Source organism: Tenrec ecaudatus, chromosome 18, assembly GCF_050624435.1.
Source record: "Tenrec ecaudatus isolate mTenEca1 chromosome 18, mTenEca1.hap1, whole genome shotgun sequence".
Taxonomy (NCBI): Eukaryota; Metazoa; Chordata; class Mammalia; order Afrosoricida; family Tenrecidae; genus Tenrec; species Tenrec ecaudatus.
This window is the reverse complement of record NC_134547.1, coordinates 32782296-32800529: the sequence shown is the minus strand read 5'-3', so window position 1 is coordinate 32800529 and position 18234 is coordinate 32782296. Positions and strand designations below refer to the sequence as shown.

General features: G+C 42.0%; 1 protein-coding gene and 1 pseudogene across 2 annotated transcripts in view; both read left to right on the top strand.

The window, feature by feature from the left end:
- The window catches only part of URI1 (URI1 prefoldin like chaperone), an 89943-nt gene that overhangs the window by 14286 nt on the left and 57423 nt on the right, over window positions 1–18234 (top strand). The gene's annotated exons all lie outside the window — the stretch shown is intronic.
- On the top strand, window positions 10249–10905 carry LOC142432307 (14 kDa phosphohistidine phosphatase-like; annotated as a pseudogene).

Here is an 18234-nt window from a genome sequence, read left to right as displayed (position 1 = left end):
ACAACTTGGATCAGGATCAGGATCAGAAAACATGTAGCCAGAGTGTGGAAGTTTCTACTGAAAGGGGAGTGAGCCACATCCCTTCTTTCTTAAGTAATGGACAGTAGTCTCATTCCCTCTTGGCTGTGCAAGCAAGTAGCTTCTTCTATTCAGGCCCCTCAAGACTGCCCTCTCTGTGTTGGACCTCCCTCCTGTCAGCCTCCCTGACTGGTCCAGCTCATATGTAGCGTATCTGTGTAGTCTGACCCAGCTGCATTCCTAGTAGCAGGTTTTGGTTGGCACCTCCGACTCTGCTACAGGGCCCCTTCCACGCTTGTTGTTGCCGGCTCTGCCTCAGGCCTCTTCTGGGCCATTTGCTACTGGCTCTGCCGCAGGGTCCCTTCCGGGCTTCTTGCTGTCTTCAGTATCACAGCCTTTGACACTGACACTTGTTAAAGCTCTTTTAAGAGGTTTTTTACCTTCTCCTTCCTTTTTCTTCTAGTGTATGCATGCCAGTGTCTGCCTCTCGCCATAGCCTGTGGGTTCAATGCTGTGTTATTTGTTTGTTTTGTTTCCTTCATTGTTTTTGATCCCTGTTCCTAGGTAGCCTAGAAATTGTTGACTGAATACTGAAATTGTGTATTAAAAAATTGTGGATGTTCCACAAGATGATCCCTTCCTCTGGAAAAGGCCCATCCTTTCTTCTGCTAGGTACATAGCATGAGAATGGTTTGCTTTGATCTGACCATGACCTGACAGAAGTCCAGGCTGAGTACCTCCTCCTCTACTTGTGATTCCTTCCGGATTTTACATCTCAGAGCCTACTTTGTTCACCAGGCTTTCTTTCCCTTGAGGCTTCTAAACTCTACATTTTCTTTAATCAGTACCCTGAAAGTGTGGAATAGTTCTGCTCTACTTTTCAGAAGTTTCTCACTGGCTTTTTGGCCTTCCATCATACACAGATTCAGAAGTTGACAAATGTCATGAAGGGAAAGACAGCCATATGTTTAAGATTTCTCATGTCTGATTTGTCACTACAGCGTTGTCAGACTGCCCAAGGTTTCCCTTGTTTCTGTCTCCTAGCCATGGCTTCTCTGTTCAGGGCCAACCTTAATTTTCAGCTTTCTGCCTGTGCCCAGAATTGCCAACTGCTCCCTCGAAAAAGCAGCTCCAGAACATCCTCTCCCTTCCCCACAGTGTTCTCTTCTTTGAATCTTGTCCGTCCTGTCCTTATTACCTTGGGAATTTTCAGATGCCTTTAAAAAAGATGATTTGTATATTTAATCAGATGGTTTTAGTTCTTGGAGGAATTACTGATTTGTCACAAGCTTTCTACCAAACTCCGAGGTAGAATGTGAACAGAATTTGAAAACTTTGCAGCCACTTGTTTGATTTTGTATTGATTTTGCTATAGTCTCCCTGTATGTAGTTTTTCTCTAAAATTAAAAAAAGTTTACTCTTACTGTATCTCAAAGATTGGTTAATTTGACTTTATTTTTTACTAATAATTCAATTTTTGCCTTAATTTTTATGCTTACTCTATACATTCCTCCTTTATTGATATAGTGAGGTTCCAAAGAGCATGTCTTTGTGGGCATATTGATGTTAATGCAGAAATGGAGGATGACCACATTGGATCAAATAGAGGATGACTATATCAAGAAACATATGCATTGAGATATTGTATCCCTTCACCATACTTACATAATCTGTATGCTGAGGAAACAAAGAAGCTACATTATATGAAGAAGAAAGCAGCATAAAGATTGGAGGAAGACTTATTAACAACCTGTGATAGGCAGATGACAACCTTGTTTGCTTAAAGTGAGGAGAACTTGAAGCACTAGCTAGTGAAATCAAGAATTACAGCCTTCAGTATAAGTTACAACCTAATGTACAAAACCCCCAAATCCTCACAACTGGACCAGTAGCTAACATCACGGTAAATGGAGAAAATATTGAAATTGTCAAGTATTTTGTCTTCCTTGGATCCACAGTCAATGCTCATGGACGCAGCAGTCAAGAAAGAGATCAAAATGTGTTGAAGTGCAAGGATGTTACTTAGAGGACTATTGTATGTCTGACACAAGCCATGGTATTTTCATTCACCTTATATGCCTGTGAAAGTTGGACATTGACTAAGGAAGACCAAAGAGGAAGCAATGCATTTGAATTATGGTGCTGGCAAAGAATATTTGAAGAACCATGGGCTGCCAAAATAACCAGCAGATCTTGGAAGATGTACAGCCACAATGCTCCTTAGCGAGCGGCGAGAATGATGAGTCATCCTCTCATGTACTTAGGACATGTTGTCTGGAGAAGACCAGTCTTGAACAAGCACGTCATGCTTGGTAAAGTAGTGGGCAATGAAAAAGAGGAAGACCTTCAGCAAGATCGAGTATGTGGGTAGGCTCAAACACAAACAGTTGTGACCCTATGCACTGTTGTACATAGGGTTGTGATGAGCAGAACTGACTTGATGGCACACAACAACCACCACAACCAGACAACAACTGCAGCATATCATTCCATAAATACCAGACCACATTATCACATAAAAGTGCCAAATTATATTATTACATGATTGCTAACACTGATCATGGCCCAGCCAAATTGACACAACCATGACTTTCACAGTTGGTGTTTACTCTCCTCTTGCAATTTGGAATTTGTTATTATGTGTAAAATAATTGTATAGGGGAAGTAGAATTTTTAAGCTTGAAAATGTTCTTCAGATACAATCCCCAGATAGTAGATTTTTTATTTCTGTTGTAAATGTGGACTATTGGAGAACGAGGTAGTTGATGGGTGGAGAGTAAGTATATTGTTTCTTTTGAGACGGTCCCAAACATGAATCATCTTAATTTTTGTGACAAGTTTATTATTCTCAAGCTTTCTGACTCTTGAAAGAAAACTCTTAAAGAATGTTCTATAAATAATCAGGAAACTCCAAGACAGGATTTTTTGTTAGTTTGATTGTTTGTATCTTTTTTCTTTTCATATACATTTATATTGGTAGCCTCACTACATAGACTAACTGCTTGAGCTGCTTTGTTAGCATGTGCAAATCCTATTGGGCGTCTTCCTTTCAAGTCTAGAATCTACAGTCACTTCAACTTCACTGTGTCCAGAGTAAATTTGGTGGACTGTTGGGCTACTAACTGAGATAGCAGTTTGAAAACTCCAGCCCTTCCCAGGGAGAAGATGAGGCTTTCTATTCCTGCAAAGAGAAGCTGTCATAAGGGCAGTTCTACCCTGTCCTCCAGGGTTGCTGTGATTTGGCATCGAGTCAATGGCAGCGAGGATTTCTTTTCTTGTTGGTGCCTACGGATGGGGAAATGGATCCTCTCCTCATTGGGATGGGGAAGGCAGGGTTTCTAGGGGAAAGTATGGCAGTGGAGGGGAAATGATTACTTTTTCTAGTAAAACAGTGGGTTTGCTAATTGCAATGAGTATCGCAAATTGAGAAATACAGGTAATTCTTTACCTGTACTTCAGAAGTCTATGAAATTCTGCAAACTAAATTTGAAGTTTGTGGCATGTTCATTTGCTGTCAAAACGGACTCGAACTGATGTGAGTGAGGCATCGGCCTGCTCACTTATTTTTAACCCTTGGTTTATACAAGGTGGGAGTCCCCTTGGTTTAAAAAAAATGGGGGAAAATCACTTACTGTGAGTTAGGTGAAGGTTTACAGAGCATATCAATTTTCTACTCAACAATTCCTACACCTTGTGTTTCATGTCATTGATTACAATCTCACCACGGTGCCATCACTTATTGTACTTTTCCCCAGGAACTCCTGTCCCCGTTCCACCCCCTTTCTGTAACCCTTTTGAATTATCTGTGGTGTGCCTACCTCCCTAGTGTTATTGTTCTTATGGACCTGTGTATTTGGCTGAAAATCGAGCCATTGTGGGGCAGAGGCTCAGTTATGTTCCATATTGGAAGAGGGCAACTAAGGACCATGGTCTCGGATTCCACCAGCCTCTGTCTGATCACATCAGTAAGCCTGTTCTACTCGGATATTCATGTGTGTCATTGTCAGTGTTACTGTTCGATACAGGGTGGTGGTCTGTTGGGGGTGTTCTGTAATATACATTGTACTACCTCACTAAAATATTAGAATATGTAACGTTCTATTTTATAAAATGTTACTTGTTTCTGAGTGTTTCAGCTAAGTGGTCTGTAGACATGTACTAGATAAAGAGTTCTGCCTCTTGGACCTCTGCTAGTACAGTGAATTGAGATTTTACTGGATAAAAAAACCAAACCAAACTCACAATCAAGTAAATTCTGACACAAATAATCTGAGAATCAAAAGCTTGCAGACATGTCCTTCTTTAGTCTTAAAAATATAGCAGGACATATATGATACCAGTCTTATAAAAATACTGCAATATTTCCAAGAGGAGAAAGTTATATATGTATTAGAATACTTGTGACTAATAATAATAAATACAGGAAGAAAAAGTGTCCTTATAAATAAAACCAAGAAATCGAGAGATAGGCAATATTGAAGCGTGTTGGATGACGTTATATCCAAGTATAAGCCGACCCGGATATCAGCTGAAGCACCTAATTTTTAAAAAAATAAATCATTTTATTGGAGCTCATACAACTCCTTTTTTTGAGTAAATGCTCTTTTATTTTTTTTTTTTACATTTTATTAGGGGCTCATACAACTCTTATCACAATCCATACATACATCAATTGAGTAAAGCACCCTTATACATTTGTTGCCCTCGTCATTCTCAAAATTTGCCTTCCACTTGGGTTCCTGGAATCAGCTCATTTTCCATTTTCCCCTCACCCTCCCTCCCTGCTTCCCCCTTCCTCAAGAACCCTTAATAGTTTATAAATTATTACTCTGTCCTATCTTACACTGCCCGGCGTCTCCCCTCACTCACTTAACTGTTGCCCAGCTCCCAGAGAGGAGGTTACATGTAGATCCCTGAGATCGGTTCCCCCTTTCTACACCCCCTTCCCTCCCGGTGTCACCACTCTCACCGCTGGTCCTGTGGGGTTCATCTGTCCTAGGTTACCTGTTTCCAGGTCCCTACTGCACTGCTGTGCATCCTCTGGTCTAACCAGGTCTGCAAGGTAGAATTGGGATCATGATAATTGGGGGTGGGGGGGAAGCGTTCAAGAACTAGAGGAAGGTTTTGAGTTTCATTGTTGCTACACTGCACCCTGAGTGACTCATCTCCTCCCCACTACCCCTCTGCAAGGGATGTCCAGCTGTCTACAGATGGGCATTGGGTCCCTATCACTCACTTCCCTCATTCATGGTGATATGTTCCCCCTCCCCCTCCGCCTTTGTTCTTTGAAACCTGGTCCCCTCCGCCCTTCGTGATCACACATGCTGGTGTGCTGCTTCCATGTGGGCATTGTTGCTTCTGGGCTAGATGGCCGCTTATTTACTTTCAAGCCTTTAAGTCCCCAGATGCTATATCTCTCAATAGCTGGGCACCATCATCCTTCTTCACCACACTTACTTATGCACACATTCGTCTTCAGCGTTTATGTGGGGAAGGTGATCACATAATGATGGTTTTTGTTCTTTGGTGTCTGCTACCTGGTCCCTTCAACACCTTGTATTCGCTTAGGCTGTGTGCTTCTTCCCTGTGGGCTTTGTTGCTTCCGAGCTAGATGGCTGCTTGTTTGCCTTCAAGCCTTTAAGACCCCAGATGCTATATCTTTTTGATAGCCGGGCACCATCAGCTTTCTTCACCACATTTGCTTATGCACACGTCTGTCTTCAGTGATCATGTCGGGAAGGTGGGTATCATGGAATGACCATTTAGCTGAGCAAGGTGCTATTGTATTGAGGGAGTGTGCGCCAGGAGGCCCAGTGTCCACCTGATACCCTTCTACTGAACCTATAAATATATTCACATAGGTCTATTTCCCCCATAATCATAAATATGTTTACATATGTACATGTTTGTATTTAGGCTTCTCTGTCTGCCCTTTGCTTCTTACTCCTTTCCTCTTATTTCCTTACGCTTTCCTCCTATCCCACTACCATGTTCAGCCTTCATTCTGGTTTCAGTAATTCCTCTGTTATCTTGCCCTTGGTCTCTCCTTACCAGTCCTCCCATCCCCTCCCTGGCACTGGTTTTGAACCACTCGCTTTTCCCTTGTCCCTGTGTTGGCCAGCACCTCCTCCCTTCCCCTACCTCCCATGCTCATGTCCCTCCAGGACCGTTGGTCCTGTTATTTTCTTCTCACTTTGTTTGTCCAGCCTATCTTATCTAGGTGGACCTGCAGATATAGTAATATGTGCACACAAATGCAGATTGCTTTGACAGCACCCAAGTAGTACATATGAACATGGCATCGACAGCAGCAACACCGACATGCTGGCAAACAAGCCACTGACATACAAAATTTAAAAGAGAAAAAAAAAGAAAAAACAAAACAAAAAGACAGCCAAAAAAAAATTCTGTTTGTAATTTGAGGTCTGTTTGTTGGCCTTTAGGAGTGTTTTCCGGATGAGTCTGGTGGGGTGTCACATCCTGGCCCCAAAGTTCAACCTTTATACTCCCTCGGGATCTCCTTGCTGTTTCCCCTGCTACTCCATTGCACGCCCCCAGTGTTTGCCTCAGTGTGGTGGGATCAGCTCAGTCGTACATCCCCCACTGTGTCTCAGGTGCTGTCCCGTGTAGGGCCATGGGTCGATGCAGGATATTGCATCTCGCCATGGGGCTGTCTGTATGGTCCTCTCTGTACAATGGGCCCTTTGAGCCGGGCTATCGTCTTCTGAGATTGGTGGGCCCAGGTGTGCTCCGCTCTGTTCTTCCTCCTTCCTTTGTTTCGGCTTTCTTCTGGGTGTGGTCTGCTAGGTCAGTTCCTTTCCCACACCAGACGATCTAGTTTCATTTTCTGTGGGACTCCCTTCGATTGTGGGGGTTAGGCTAATTCTGGTTGGGGCTGACGTATGGTCCAGTCTCTTTGTGTATTCCTCCGCAGTTTATGTTGCCCTCCTGGTTTGGTGTGTCATGGTGGGGTCCATATGCATGTTCCAGTTCTGTGGGGACACAACCAATATTCTCCCCCAGGTTGGTTAGTGCCCTGTTCCCCCCATACAATCCACTCGGTTTCTCCCCACCCCGCTGCTCCCTCCCCCTACCCCACTTCCCCTTCTTTATGCTGGGCTCTCATGTACCTTCCTAGGTGTGGCCTGCCCTCCCTCCAACCATCTATGCTTCCACCCGTTTATTGTGAGATAGATGTTTATTCTTCTATTCCTGCCATGTGATACCTGTCCTTTTGAGTCTGACTTACCTCACTTAGCATAATTCCTTCCAGCTCTTCCCACGAAATAACGTGTTTCATGTGCTCGTCCGTGCTTTTTAGTGCTGCATAGTACTCCATTGTGCGTATGTGCCAAAGCTTGCTAATCCACTCGTTTATCGATGGAAACTTAGGTTGTTTCCAGGTCTTTGCAATTGTGAATTGTGCCGCAATAAACATTGGAGCGCATATGACTGGTCGTGTTTTATTTGCTGCTTCCACCGGGTATATGCCCAGTAGAGGGATGGCTGGGTCATAAGATATATCAGTTACCATTTTCTTTAAGTATCGCCAGATTGCTTTCCACAGTACAAATCTACACGACCACCAGCAGTGGAGGAGGGTTCCTAGTTCACCACAGCCCCTCCAACACTTGTTGCTCTCTGATTTGCTGATCTGGGCTAGCCTCAGGGGGGTTAGGTGGTATCTCATGGTTGTTTTGATTTGCATTTCTCTTATGGCTAGGGACTTCGAACACTTTCTCATGTACTTATTGTCCATATGGGTCTCCTCACTAGTGAAAGTTCTTTTCAGTTCTTTTGCCCACTTCCTTAGGGGGTTAACTGTTTTCTTCTTTTTGCAGGTCATGCCGGTGTTGTAGATTTTAGTAATGAGCCCTTTGTCCGATGTGTCATTACTAAAAATCCTCTCCCAGTCTCTGGGTTGTCTTGTGAAGCACCTAATTTTACCACAGAAACTGCATTAAAAATGTGCTGAAAAACTTGGCTTATACACGAATATATACACGCTATAGAGCCCAGTATTTGTGTAAAATGAGACCAGATTTGAATACTGAGAAAATGCATTGTCATGGATTCTGGAAGCCTGTATAGAACAATGGGCTCAATTTAGATGATCATTGTGGTCCCTTTGAGCTCATTAAAAAAAATCATAATATTTGAGCAATTTAAGAAAGGATTCCATGTATAAGGTGTTGACTTTTGATAACAGCTTTAATGTTTTTGCTTGTGAACATATTTAGAAAGTAAATTTATTTATAATTGAAAGGATTTTTGTTACTTTTGTTGTAGTTTTTATATATCTCACGGCCATCAAGTCGAGGCTAGCATAGTGACCCCCTGTAGGTTTTTGTGGTGACTGTTTACGGTAGTATAGAAAGCCTAGTCTTTGTCCGGAGGGTCTGTTGATGGTTTTGAACTTCAGACTATGAAGATAGCAGCCCGACACATAACCACTACAGTACCAGTGCTCCAGTTTTTATATAGTTGTTGTAAATGGTGTGGGAGTGCCCATATCTGACCTTGCCTGGTTTCCCTATTGCTCTGAGGCAGAGATGATACATGCCTCCATTCTTCTTTACCTTATATTGATACCAACCAGCCCTCTCATAGCGCTCAACTTCTGTGTGATGTTCGATAAATCATTACAATGACTGCACTCCCAATTATGGGGGTTTATTCAGGAAGTTAATAGATTATTATAAGTCAGGACCAGAAAACAATAAGGATACAGTCATTGTTCCACAGCAGCATTTCTTTTTTTAAAAAACTTTTTATTAGGGGCTCATACAACTCTTATCACAATCCATACATATACATACATCAATTGTATAAAGCACATCCATACATTCTTTGCCCTAATCACTCTCAAAGCATTTGCTCTCCACTTTTAAGCCCTCTGCATCAGGTCCTCTTTTTTTCCCTCCTCCTTCCCCACTCCCCCCTCCCTCATGAGCCCTTGATAATCCACAGATTGTTATTTTGTCATATCTTGCCCTATCCGGAGTCTCCCTTCCCCCCTTCTCTGCCGTCCGTCTCCCAGGGAGGAGGTCACATGTGGATCCTTTTAATCAGTTCCCCCTTTCCAACCCACTCACCCTCCACTCCCAGCCTTGCCCCTCACACCCCTGGTCCTGAAGGTATCGTCCACCCTGGATTGCCTGTGCCTCCAGCCCTCATATGTACCAGTGTACAACCTCTGCCCTATCCAGTCCTCACAGCAGCATTTCTGCTCAGCCAGCAGCCAAAGTCTCTTGAGTCCTCAGCTTGTCAGCCACATGGTCCCCTCACCTCTTGCCTCCATGAACCAGGAAGCTCCCATCATTCTGCTTCACAGTCCTGTAATCGCAATGCTGTTCCTCTGTCCCATCTCGTGATTTCTTTGCCGTGACCTCTGGTCTTAGCCTGGGTTCTTTGTTCTGTCCCATACTTAGTTTCTGTTCCACATTCTCTGGTGTCTCTGGTTTTGGCTTCTGTCACGTCAGATTTCTCTGCTCCTGCTTTAAAGGTGGCTCATCGTATAGCTAAGGGGAGTGGGTAGCTACAACTGACCAACCCCTCTTATTACAACGCCCTATTGTGTAGTCCTGCAGAATCATTTGGTGGGAGTTACAGAGACGTGGATAGAAGAGCTATCTTAAGAAATTTTACTCTCATCAGTTTATTATAATTTATTACATTATTAAAATTTTAATTTTAGGAAGCTATTGTCAAGTGTCTCCCTTCTTTGCAAAAGGACTTATTAAAAAGATGTTACTTTTGCTAAATTAGTTGAAATAAACTTAACTTTTAATGGTAAACATATTTGTAAAATTCAAAACTCACAGAGTTGATTCTGGCTAACAGCGACCCTATAGGACAGAGTTGAACTGGACCTATGGGTTTCCAAGACTGTAATTCTATATGGGAGTAGAAAGCCTAGTTTTTCTTTCTTGGAGCAGTCAGCGGTATCAAACTGCTGACCTTGTGGTTAGCTGCCCAATATACGAATCTATTAAAGGAATAGACTAAATGCTCTTTAACACTGCTCTTTTCAACTTTCTTTTCCTTTTCAACTTTTAAAGTAAGTATCAAGGCATCAGTGGATTTCCAGTATCAACTCCTACTTTTATTTCCTCTTCAAGTTAGTCACTTTAAAATCCAAAATGTAGCTCTGCACCACGGACTGACCCAGTTCGGGAGGGGACAGGAGCTACAGAAGCTGGGGGGTGGGGGGGCGTGCGCCGGCGAAACATGGTGGCGGCGGGCCTCGCTGAGATTCCCGATGTGGATCATCGACCCAGATGGCGTCTTCAAATACGTGTTGATTCGAGTCCACACGGTGCCGCCCTCCGATGCCCACGCCGCGGAGAGCAGAGATCGTGTGTGCCTACAAGTGGGCCGAGTACCATGCCGACATCTATGACAAGGTGTCAGGGGAGATACAGAGGCGGGGCTTCGACTGTGAGTGCCTGGGCGGCGGGCGCATCTCCCACCAGAGCCAGGACAAGAAGATCCACGTGTACTCCATGGGCTACGGGCGCGCCCAGCACTCCATCTCCAGAGAAAATCAAGGCCAAGTACCCCGACTACGAGGTCACCTGGGCAGATGACGGCTACTGAAGGAGGCTGGGCCCCACCGCCCCCACACCCAGACCAGGCCAACCTCACCTCCGATGTCCAGTCTTGCTCAGTCTCTGTCAGGCCCCAGGGTCACCGTGCGAATTAGTGTGTTGTCTCTCTCTCAAAAAAAAAAAAATCCAAAATGTAAAAGATCAGTCTTGAAGATACAGCCTTGTAAGGAAGCGAGCCATATAAACCCAGACAGTTCTGATGAATACAATCTTCAAGCCATTATTTTATACATTAAGCATATTTATAGATATAGGCATGTACATTTATGCATGTATAAATTTGGGTTTTGAAAGTTTACATGACAAAGACACAATTTCTCCTTAATTCTCCTGGAGCAGCCGAGAAAGAAAAGTCTGGAATAGGAGTATAAGGAATGAATGTTGAGATAACCTGACACTCTTTGATACTCACCTTCCTGGCATGATCACTGAAGTGGGTGCATAAGCAAATGTGAAGAGAGCGGATGGTGTCGGGCTATCAAAAGAAACAGTGCCTGGGGTCTTAAAGGCTTGAAGTTAAACAAGCAGCCATCTAGCAGGGAAGCAAATAAGGCCACATGGAAGAAGCACACCAGCCTGTGTGATAATGAGGTGTTGATGGGATCAGGTATCAAAAGATCCCAAATAAACAACTATTTTGAGGCAAAGGAGGGGAGGGGCCATGGAATGGAGACCCAAAGCCCATCTGTAGACAACTGGATATCCCCCACAGAAGGGTTTTGAGGAAGGGATGATTCAACCAAGGTGCAGTATAGTATAGCACCTGTAAGTCTCACATCATTCCTCTAGTTCCTGAATTCCTCCTCTCCCGCACTACCACGACCCAGTTACCGTCCAAATCTGGCTAGACTGGAGAACACACATTGGCACAGATAAGAGCTCTTCACACGTGGAATTCAGGACAGATCAACCCCTCAGGAAGAGTAGTGGGAGTAGCTGTATCATAAGGGTAGGCGGATGGAAAGGGACGGGAAGAGGGAGAGAGGGGGAACCCATCACAGGGTTGGATATATAACCCATCCCCCACTAGGGGGTTGACAAATGTGGGTGAAGGGAGACAATGGACATTGTAAGATACAAAATAATAATAACATAATAAGGATTCATGAAGGTGGGAGGGTGGGAGAGGGAGGGGAAAAAAGAGGAGCTTATACTAAGGGCTCAAATAGAAAATGTTTTGGAAATGATGATGGCAACATATGTACAAATATGCTGGTTACAGTTAATGTATGGAATGAAATATGAGCCTCCAATAAAATGATAAAAAGAAAGGAATGACTAATTGCCCCATTAACAGCTTCCTTTGCTTGAGGGCCAGAAGAACTGGATGTAAAACTGTATATAGAGCTTATGCATACATATTTATATGAATTTGAGCTTGAAATACAGTCAGACACGTTCTATAAGTATCACCATTTGGTCTGTAAGCAAACTTGCCGTTTTAGGGTTTTTTTGCAAGCCTCTTAATGAGGCTCTGTATTTAACATGAAAAGCTCCTAGGTTGATGCCCTCTTGTGGTCTGTTACCAAAATAAATAGCCCAACTAGAAAGAAATAAGATTCTGAAGATCTGTTTGTCACATCAGAATATTTTTCCTTTATAAAATAATTGTTGAAAGTATCTTCTTAGAAAAAAGCAAAGGAATTATTAATTTTACTTTTTATATAGTTTCTTGACCTTAAAATTGATCAGTACTTAGGAACATATTCTGTCTGTATGTTAGCTGGACACTGACCTTAAAACAAAAGGCAGGTTGATGGGCTGTCCAACATTGTCACTATGGTGTTCTTGATTCGTTGTTTTAAATCGGTGGTTCGCAACATTCCTAATGCTGGGACCCTTTCATACAGTTCCTCATGTTGTGGTGACCCTCCCAACCATAAAGTTACTTTCGTTGCTCCTTCATAACTAATTTTGCTACAGTTATGAATCAGGCAACCCTTGTGAAAGGGTCATTGGACCCCCAAATGGGTTGCCACCCACAGGTTGAGCACCGCTGTTTTAAAAGGTGAATTGCTATAGGAAGTAAGAACCAAACACACACTAGGAAACATTACTTGGGACGTTCGTTGTTTACATGTAGACACTTGATGTGAAGTGACTAAGCTACACGAGGTTTCGGAATAAAGGACTTAGGACAGCTTTTTTGAATGGTGTGTGCATGTACTGGAAGGTGGCATTGATTATATTCTTCCGTTGTGTGACCATTCGCACATTCCTTTTCTGAGCTGTTCCTTTCCCATTAACATAAACTCACTGCCCCATTAGATTACTGTCTGATCCTTCAAGTTGCTCTTGCTAGTTTGATAGTGCTGGAAAGTGGATAATGCTCCAGGCAGGTCTGTTTCCCCCCCACCCCCACCCCCACCCCCCCACACACTAGTTAAGCTATATTGTTGTTTGGTTTTAAGAAGACTGCAGGGTTGTGTTTGTCTAAGATTAAAGATTTCAGGGGTTCATCCACCCTTTCTCATCACTTTAGGAAGTCTGGAGTCCATGAGGATTTGAATTTCTATACTGTATACTCTGCTTTCTTTTCTTTCTTTTTTGCATTTGGCATTTGAACTTTATTATAAAGAAAAGTAAAATGAACAGAGGTGAGCCAAGAACATACCAGAACATTAAAAACGCGTGACTTATGAAATACTTGCTAACCAAGGAAGTCTGAGAGAAGGGCACAGACTCTGGTGTAGACAAGCTTGGGTGTGGCTCGTAACTCCACAGTGGAAAAAGGAGACCATCATGTTCATGGGGTCGGGGGGAGGGGCTGGTGATGCATCGGTTAAGTGCTTAGCTTTGAACCACAGGAGAAAGTTGGGGCCTTCTACTTTTTTTAACCATTCCAGTCTTAGAAACCTGATGGACGCGCGATTCTACTCTGCTCTCGATGGTCCTGTGAATGGAAATCAACTTGATGCTTTTTGATTAGAGTTCTTTTATCGAATCCTTGATTTATATGTTCAGTATGGTAGATGGGCACCCTTCAGTTCTTCTGGCCTCATTCATATTAGGCAGTTGTCAATGGAGGCAATTAGCCATTCATTCCTTATACTCCTACTCCAGACTCTTCTTTCTCTGCTGTCCAGATGAATTTAGGGACAAGTTGTTGTGCCTTTGTCTTGTACATTTTCGAAACCCAAAAAACTCAAACCAAACTCACTGCTATCAAGTCAATTCTGACTTATAGCAACTCCGTACAGGGCAAGATGGAGCTGCTTCTGTGAGTTTCCAAGACTAAATCGTTATTGGAGTGAAAAGCTTCATCTTTTCCTCTCAGAGCAGCTAGTGATTGTGATCTTGTGGTAGCAGCCCATTGTATAACCCACTATGCCACCAGGTCTCCTCAAAACCCCAGGCACTGCGCAATGCCTTAGGAGGTAGAATTGAAGCAATAATCATGTCATTAGGCCAGTTAACTGGAATATTTCATGAAACCTTGGCACTAAACCACCCAAGTGAAACACCTACCCACATGAGGTTTTTTGGTTGTACATTAGCAGCCGCAGCAGCTACTTTTCCATTTTTTGTCCTTATCACACAACTTTTGCCAAATTTAACTTTTATCAGGTATACAATTTATTGGCAGAAATTACAGTAATTGGCTGTGGAGCGCTATATTTCCATCACCTCCTTTTCTCTTTTTTTTTCCTTGTGTTTTTATGTGAGGTCATATAATATTTGTAAATCTGTGACTTATAATTGTCTTCCAGCTCCATCCGTATTGTAACATCTATCAAGACTTCATTTCTTCTACTGGCTGAGAAAAATTTGCATTTATGTATGTACCATATTTTATTTATCCATTCATCTGTTGATGGGCGTTTAGAATGTTTCCATTTTGGGACAATTGTGAATAATACTGCAGTGAGCATTGGCATACAAGTATCTGCTTGAATCTCCACTTTATACCTAATAATAGAATTGCTGGATCATATGGTAATTCTATTTCTAGCTTTCTGAGGAACTGCTGTGGTTTTCCCACCATTTGCATTCCCACCAGCAATAAATATGGCTCTACTTTAATCACCTTTTTGCTAACATTATTTTCAGTTTTGTTTTTCTTTCCTAACCATCCTGTGGGGGTGAAGTGGTATCTGACTTTGATTTGCATATCTCTGATGACTTTTGATGCTGAGAATTTTTGCTTGTGTTTGGTGGTCATTTGATGATTTTCTTCTTTGGTGAAATCTCCATTAAAGACCGTTGTCCATTTTATTATTGACTTATGTTTATTTTTGTTATTTTGTTTTGATGTTTTATATATATTGGTAATTAGATTCTTATTGGATATATGTTTTCCAAAGGTACTCTCCCATTTGTTGTTTTGTCTGTCCATTTTTTGGCAAAATCTTTTTAATTTTTATGAGATCACATTATTTTATCCTTTGACAATACTATATCCTTTCAAAAAGTATTACTATGAAGTCATAGAAACAAAAATATTAATGTGTTAACTTTCTCAATATGCTTATTGAGAAAATTTCTCAATATCTGTATTTGTATACATCTGAAGGTGGTTTTCCATCTCTCTAATCCTTCCCAGAGAATTCTGTGCTGTTTGACTTATCCCATGTCTAAACAGTAGTTCTGGCATCCCCTAGGACAGTGTTCCTCAATCTGTGGGACTCCCGTTGGGAGTTGAACAACCCTTACCCAGTGGTTGCCCCATTCATAACAGTAGCAAAATTACAGTTATGAAGTAGCAATGAAAATAATTTTATGGTTGGGGGTGTCAAGGTTGACCAGCCCCTAACATCATCACAGGTCTGGTAGGCACAATTATGCAGCGATAATAAGTAAAGATTATAGTAAAATCATACAGAGCATGAGAGATAGAAGAGAGATTGAAATAATGGAGTCAGACACATTTCATGGTAGCATGCTTATCTCAGCCTCACTTGGTGGTCCACATGGAGAGAGAGATTTATTGCTAACCAAGGCTTTTATATTCTCTGGGGATGTGCAAGCCCCCTAATTACAGGTAATAAAGGCAAATGACACAGGAAAGGGTTGTGCTATAGGCAGTACAGTAATGGGAGAGGGGTGATCTAAAGGTATCCAGGTAATAGGAAGGGGAGGTAATGGGGGTACACATTTGACAAGATGGGTGGATCCTAGATTCAGGATGGCAGCCCAACTTAGGATGTCACTGAGCAGGGTTGACCTGTTCTCTGGCTCACTATAGAAACCATTATCAGTAGGGTGTAAACCCACTGATACAGGAACCAAACTGATGACTGCAAGCCAATGGGAGAAGTAGCCCATTGTCCTTACCAGGGAGTGGGAGAGTAAGTGTCCTTACTCTCTTGTGGGACCAGACAGTAGTCTGGCAGCTGGAATGCCTTCAGGGAGGTAGCTTGACAATCATTTATCATTTGCTGTAAGCAGTGTCCTAAGTCTAACATATATTTGGAGGAGACAACTTGCGAGAAATCTTTGTTTCCCACAGGGTGCGTCACCATAACATGAGAAACTGTATTAGAGGGGCGCGGCAATATGAGGGTTGAGAACCACTGCTTTACAACTAAAATTATATCCTTTTGAATGAAATGTTCTTTATGTTTTGGAAGCAAAAAGAAGTCTTTTCTCATCAATTCAGACTTCCATTTTCTTAATATTTCACAATCTCTTCTGATTTTTCTGTCCTCTGAGAAAGTTTATCAAGATTATCTCTCTAAAAACAGTTGTCATAAGTTTCTGAGCTGACCTTTCTACTTGAATTTAACTGGCCTAGCATATCCTCTTGGAAGTGACTGTTTTCATTGGATCCCTGGGTCATGTTAGTAAATCCAAGACTCATCCCTGCTTATGACTCATTCCATAAAATTAGCTTTGATCATGTTTACAAGAGTGATGGAAAGATCAACTCTTTGAGCTAGCTGATCTTTGTGCAACCCTTTTGGCATCCTTGTGTCAAAAGCTTGCTGAAACCAAGATATTAGATTAAAAATGAAAATACCAAACAGCTTGAGATACCAGTTTCAGTGGCTGCCACTTCAATGGTAATTCTAAGGTCGTCTTCTGCCATTTTTGGACATGGGCCCCAATTTCTAGACTGGTTCAGGTGGGTTGTCTTCATTCTTCTTTGAGGTCTTCCTTACCTTTCTTAAAATGTTTGATCCACCTAAAAACATGTTTTATGTATGCCAATACTCTTGTTGCCATGCTCCATTGTTTTGGGGAGATAGCCCTTTACATTTTGATTAAAAATTGATACTAACCTCGACCCGAATATTTTTTTCCCATGGCTCACACACACACAAGACTTAGTATTATTACTAAGACTTAAGTATTACTAAGAGAGAACTTGTCTGTAATTATCGACTGATCACGGAGCTGTGTCCAGATGTGCTTTGTTTAGAGTTAAACTGTGCAGGGGTGGTTGGAAACCCTCGTAGCAGTACTCTTAGAATTGGTCTTATATGTATTCACTCTATTTCCTGGTCACATGATCTGAGAAGCTCGGACGTAAAGAAGCCCGTGGCTTCAGGATTGGAGGAAGACTGGTTAACAAGTTGTGATGTGCAAGGTGAGAAACCCTTGCTGACAGTGAAGAAGACTGGAAGCGCTTGATGAATATAAAAGGCTACAGCCTTCAGTATGAATTACAGCTCAGTGTAAAGAAGACACAATTTCTCACCCTGGACCAGTAAGTAAAATTATGAAAACAGAGAAGAGGATGCAGTTTTCAAGGATTTCATTTTACTTGGATCCACACGCAACACCCGTGGAAACAGCAGTCGGGAAATCAACTGTGGTATGGAGCAAATTGGCTGCAAAAGAGCTCTTTAAATTGTTAAAAAGAAAAGGTATCACTTTGAAGATTAAGGTGTGAGTGGAGAATATTAACTATATTATGGACTGTTGGAAGAACAAACAAATCTGTCGTGGAAGTAGGCAGCCAGAATTAGAATTCTCAGTCTAAGTGTGAGGATGGCATGGCTTTATCTTACCTATTTTGGGCATGTCATTAGGAGGGGACCAATCCTTGGAGAAGGACATTGTGCTTGGTAGAAGTTCAGCAAAAAGGAGAAGACCTGTAATAATAGAGGTTGACACAGTAGCTACATCATTGGGCTCAAACATCAAACATCATGGCTCACAAGCAGATGTGAGGATGGCAGAGGACCAGGTCAAGTGGTTTATTTGGTTTGTTTTACATAGAACTGCTATGCGACAGACCTAACATGATGGTGCTTAACATGATTTACTTTGTGTTTTAGTTATATTACGTATTCACTGTTAAAAGCTAGATAAGATAGAGTTGCTCTTTTTGTTCTAATACTTTTAGTTTGTATGTTAAAGTTCTTAATCCATTTTTATTTCTTTTTGTGTTATGGTATGAGGCACGAATCCTATTTTATTTTTCTGTACATAGACATAGGATTTCCCCAGCACTATTTGTTGAAGTTACTCCTCTTTCCTCAGTGACTAGACTTAGCACCCTTGTCAAAGATTGGGTAATCTTAGATGCGTGAGTTTATTTGTAGACACTGAATTCTATTCCATTGGTCTATATATCTTTGCTACAGTAGTATCAAGCTTTTTTTGGTTGCTGTTATTGTATATTATGTTTTAAAATTGGGATGTGGGAACCATGCTACTT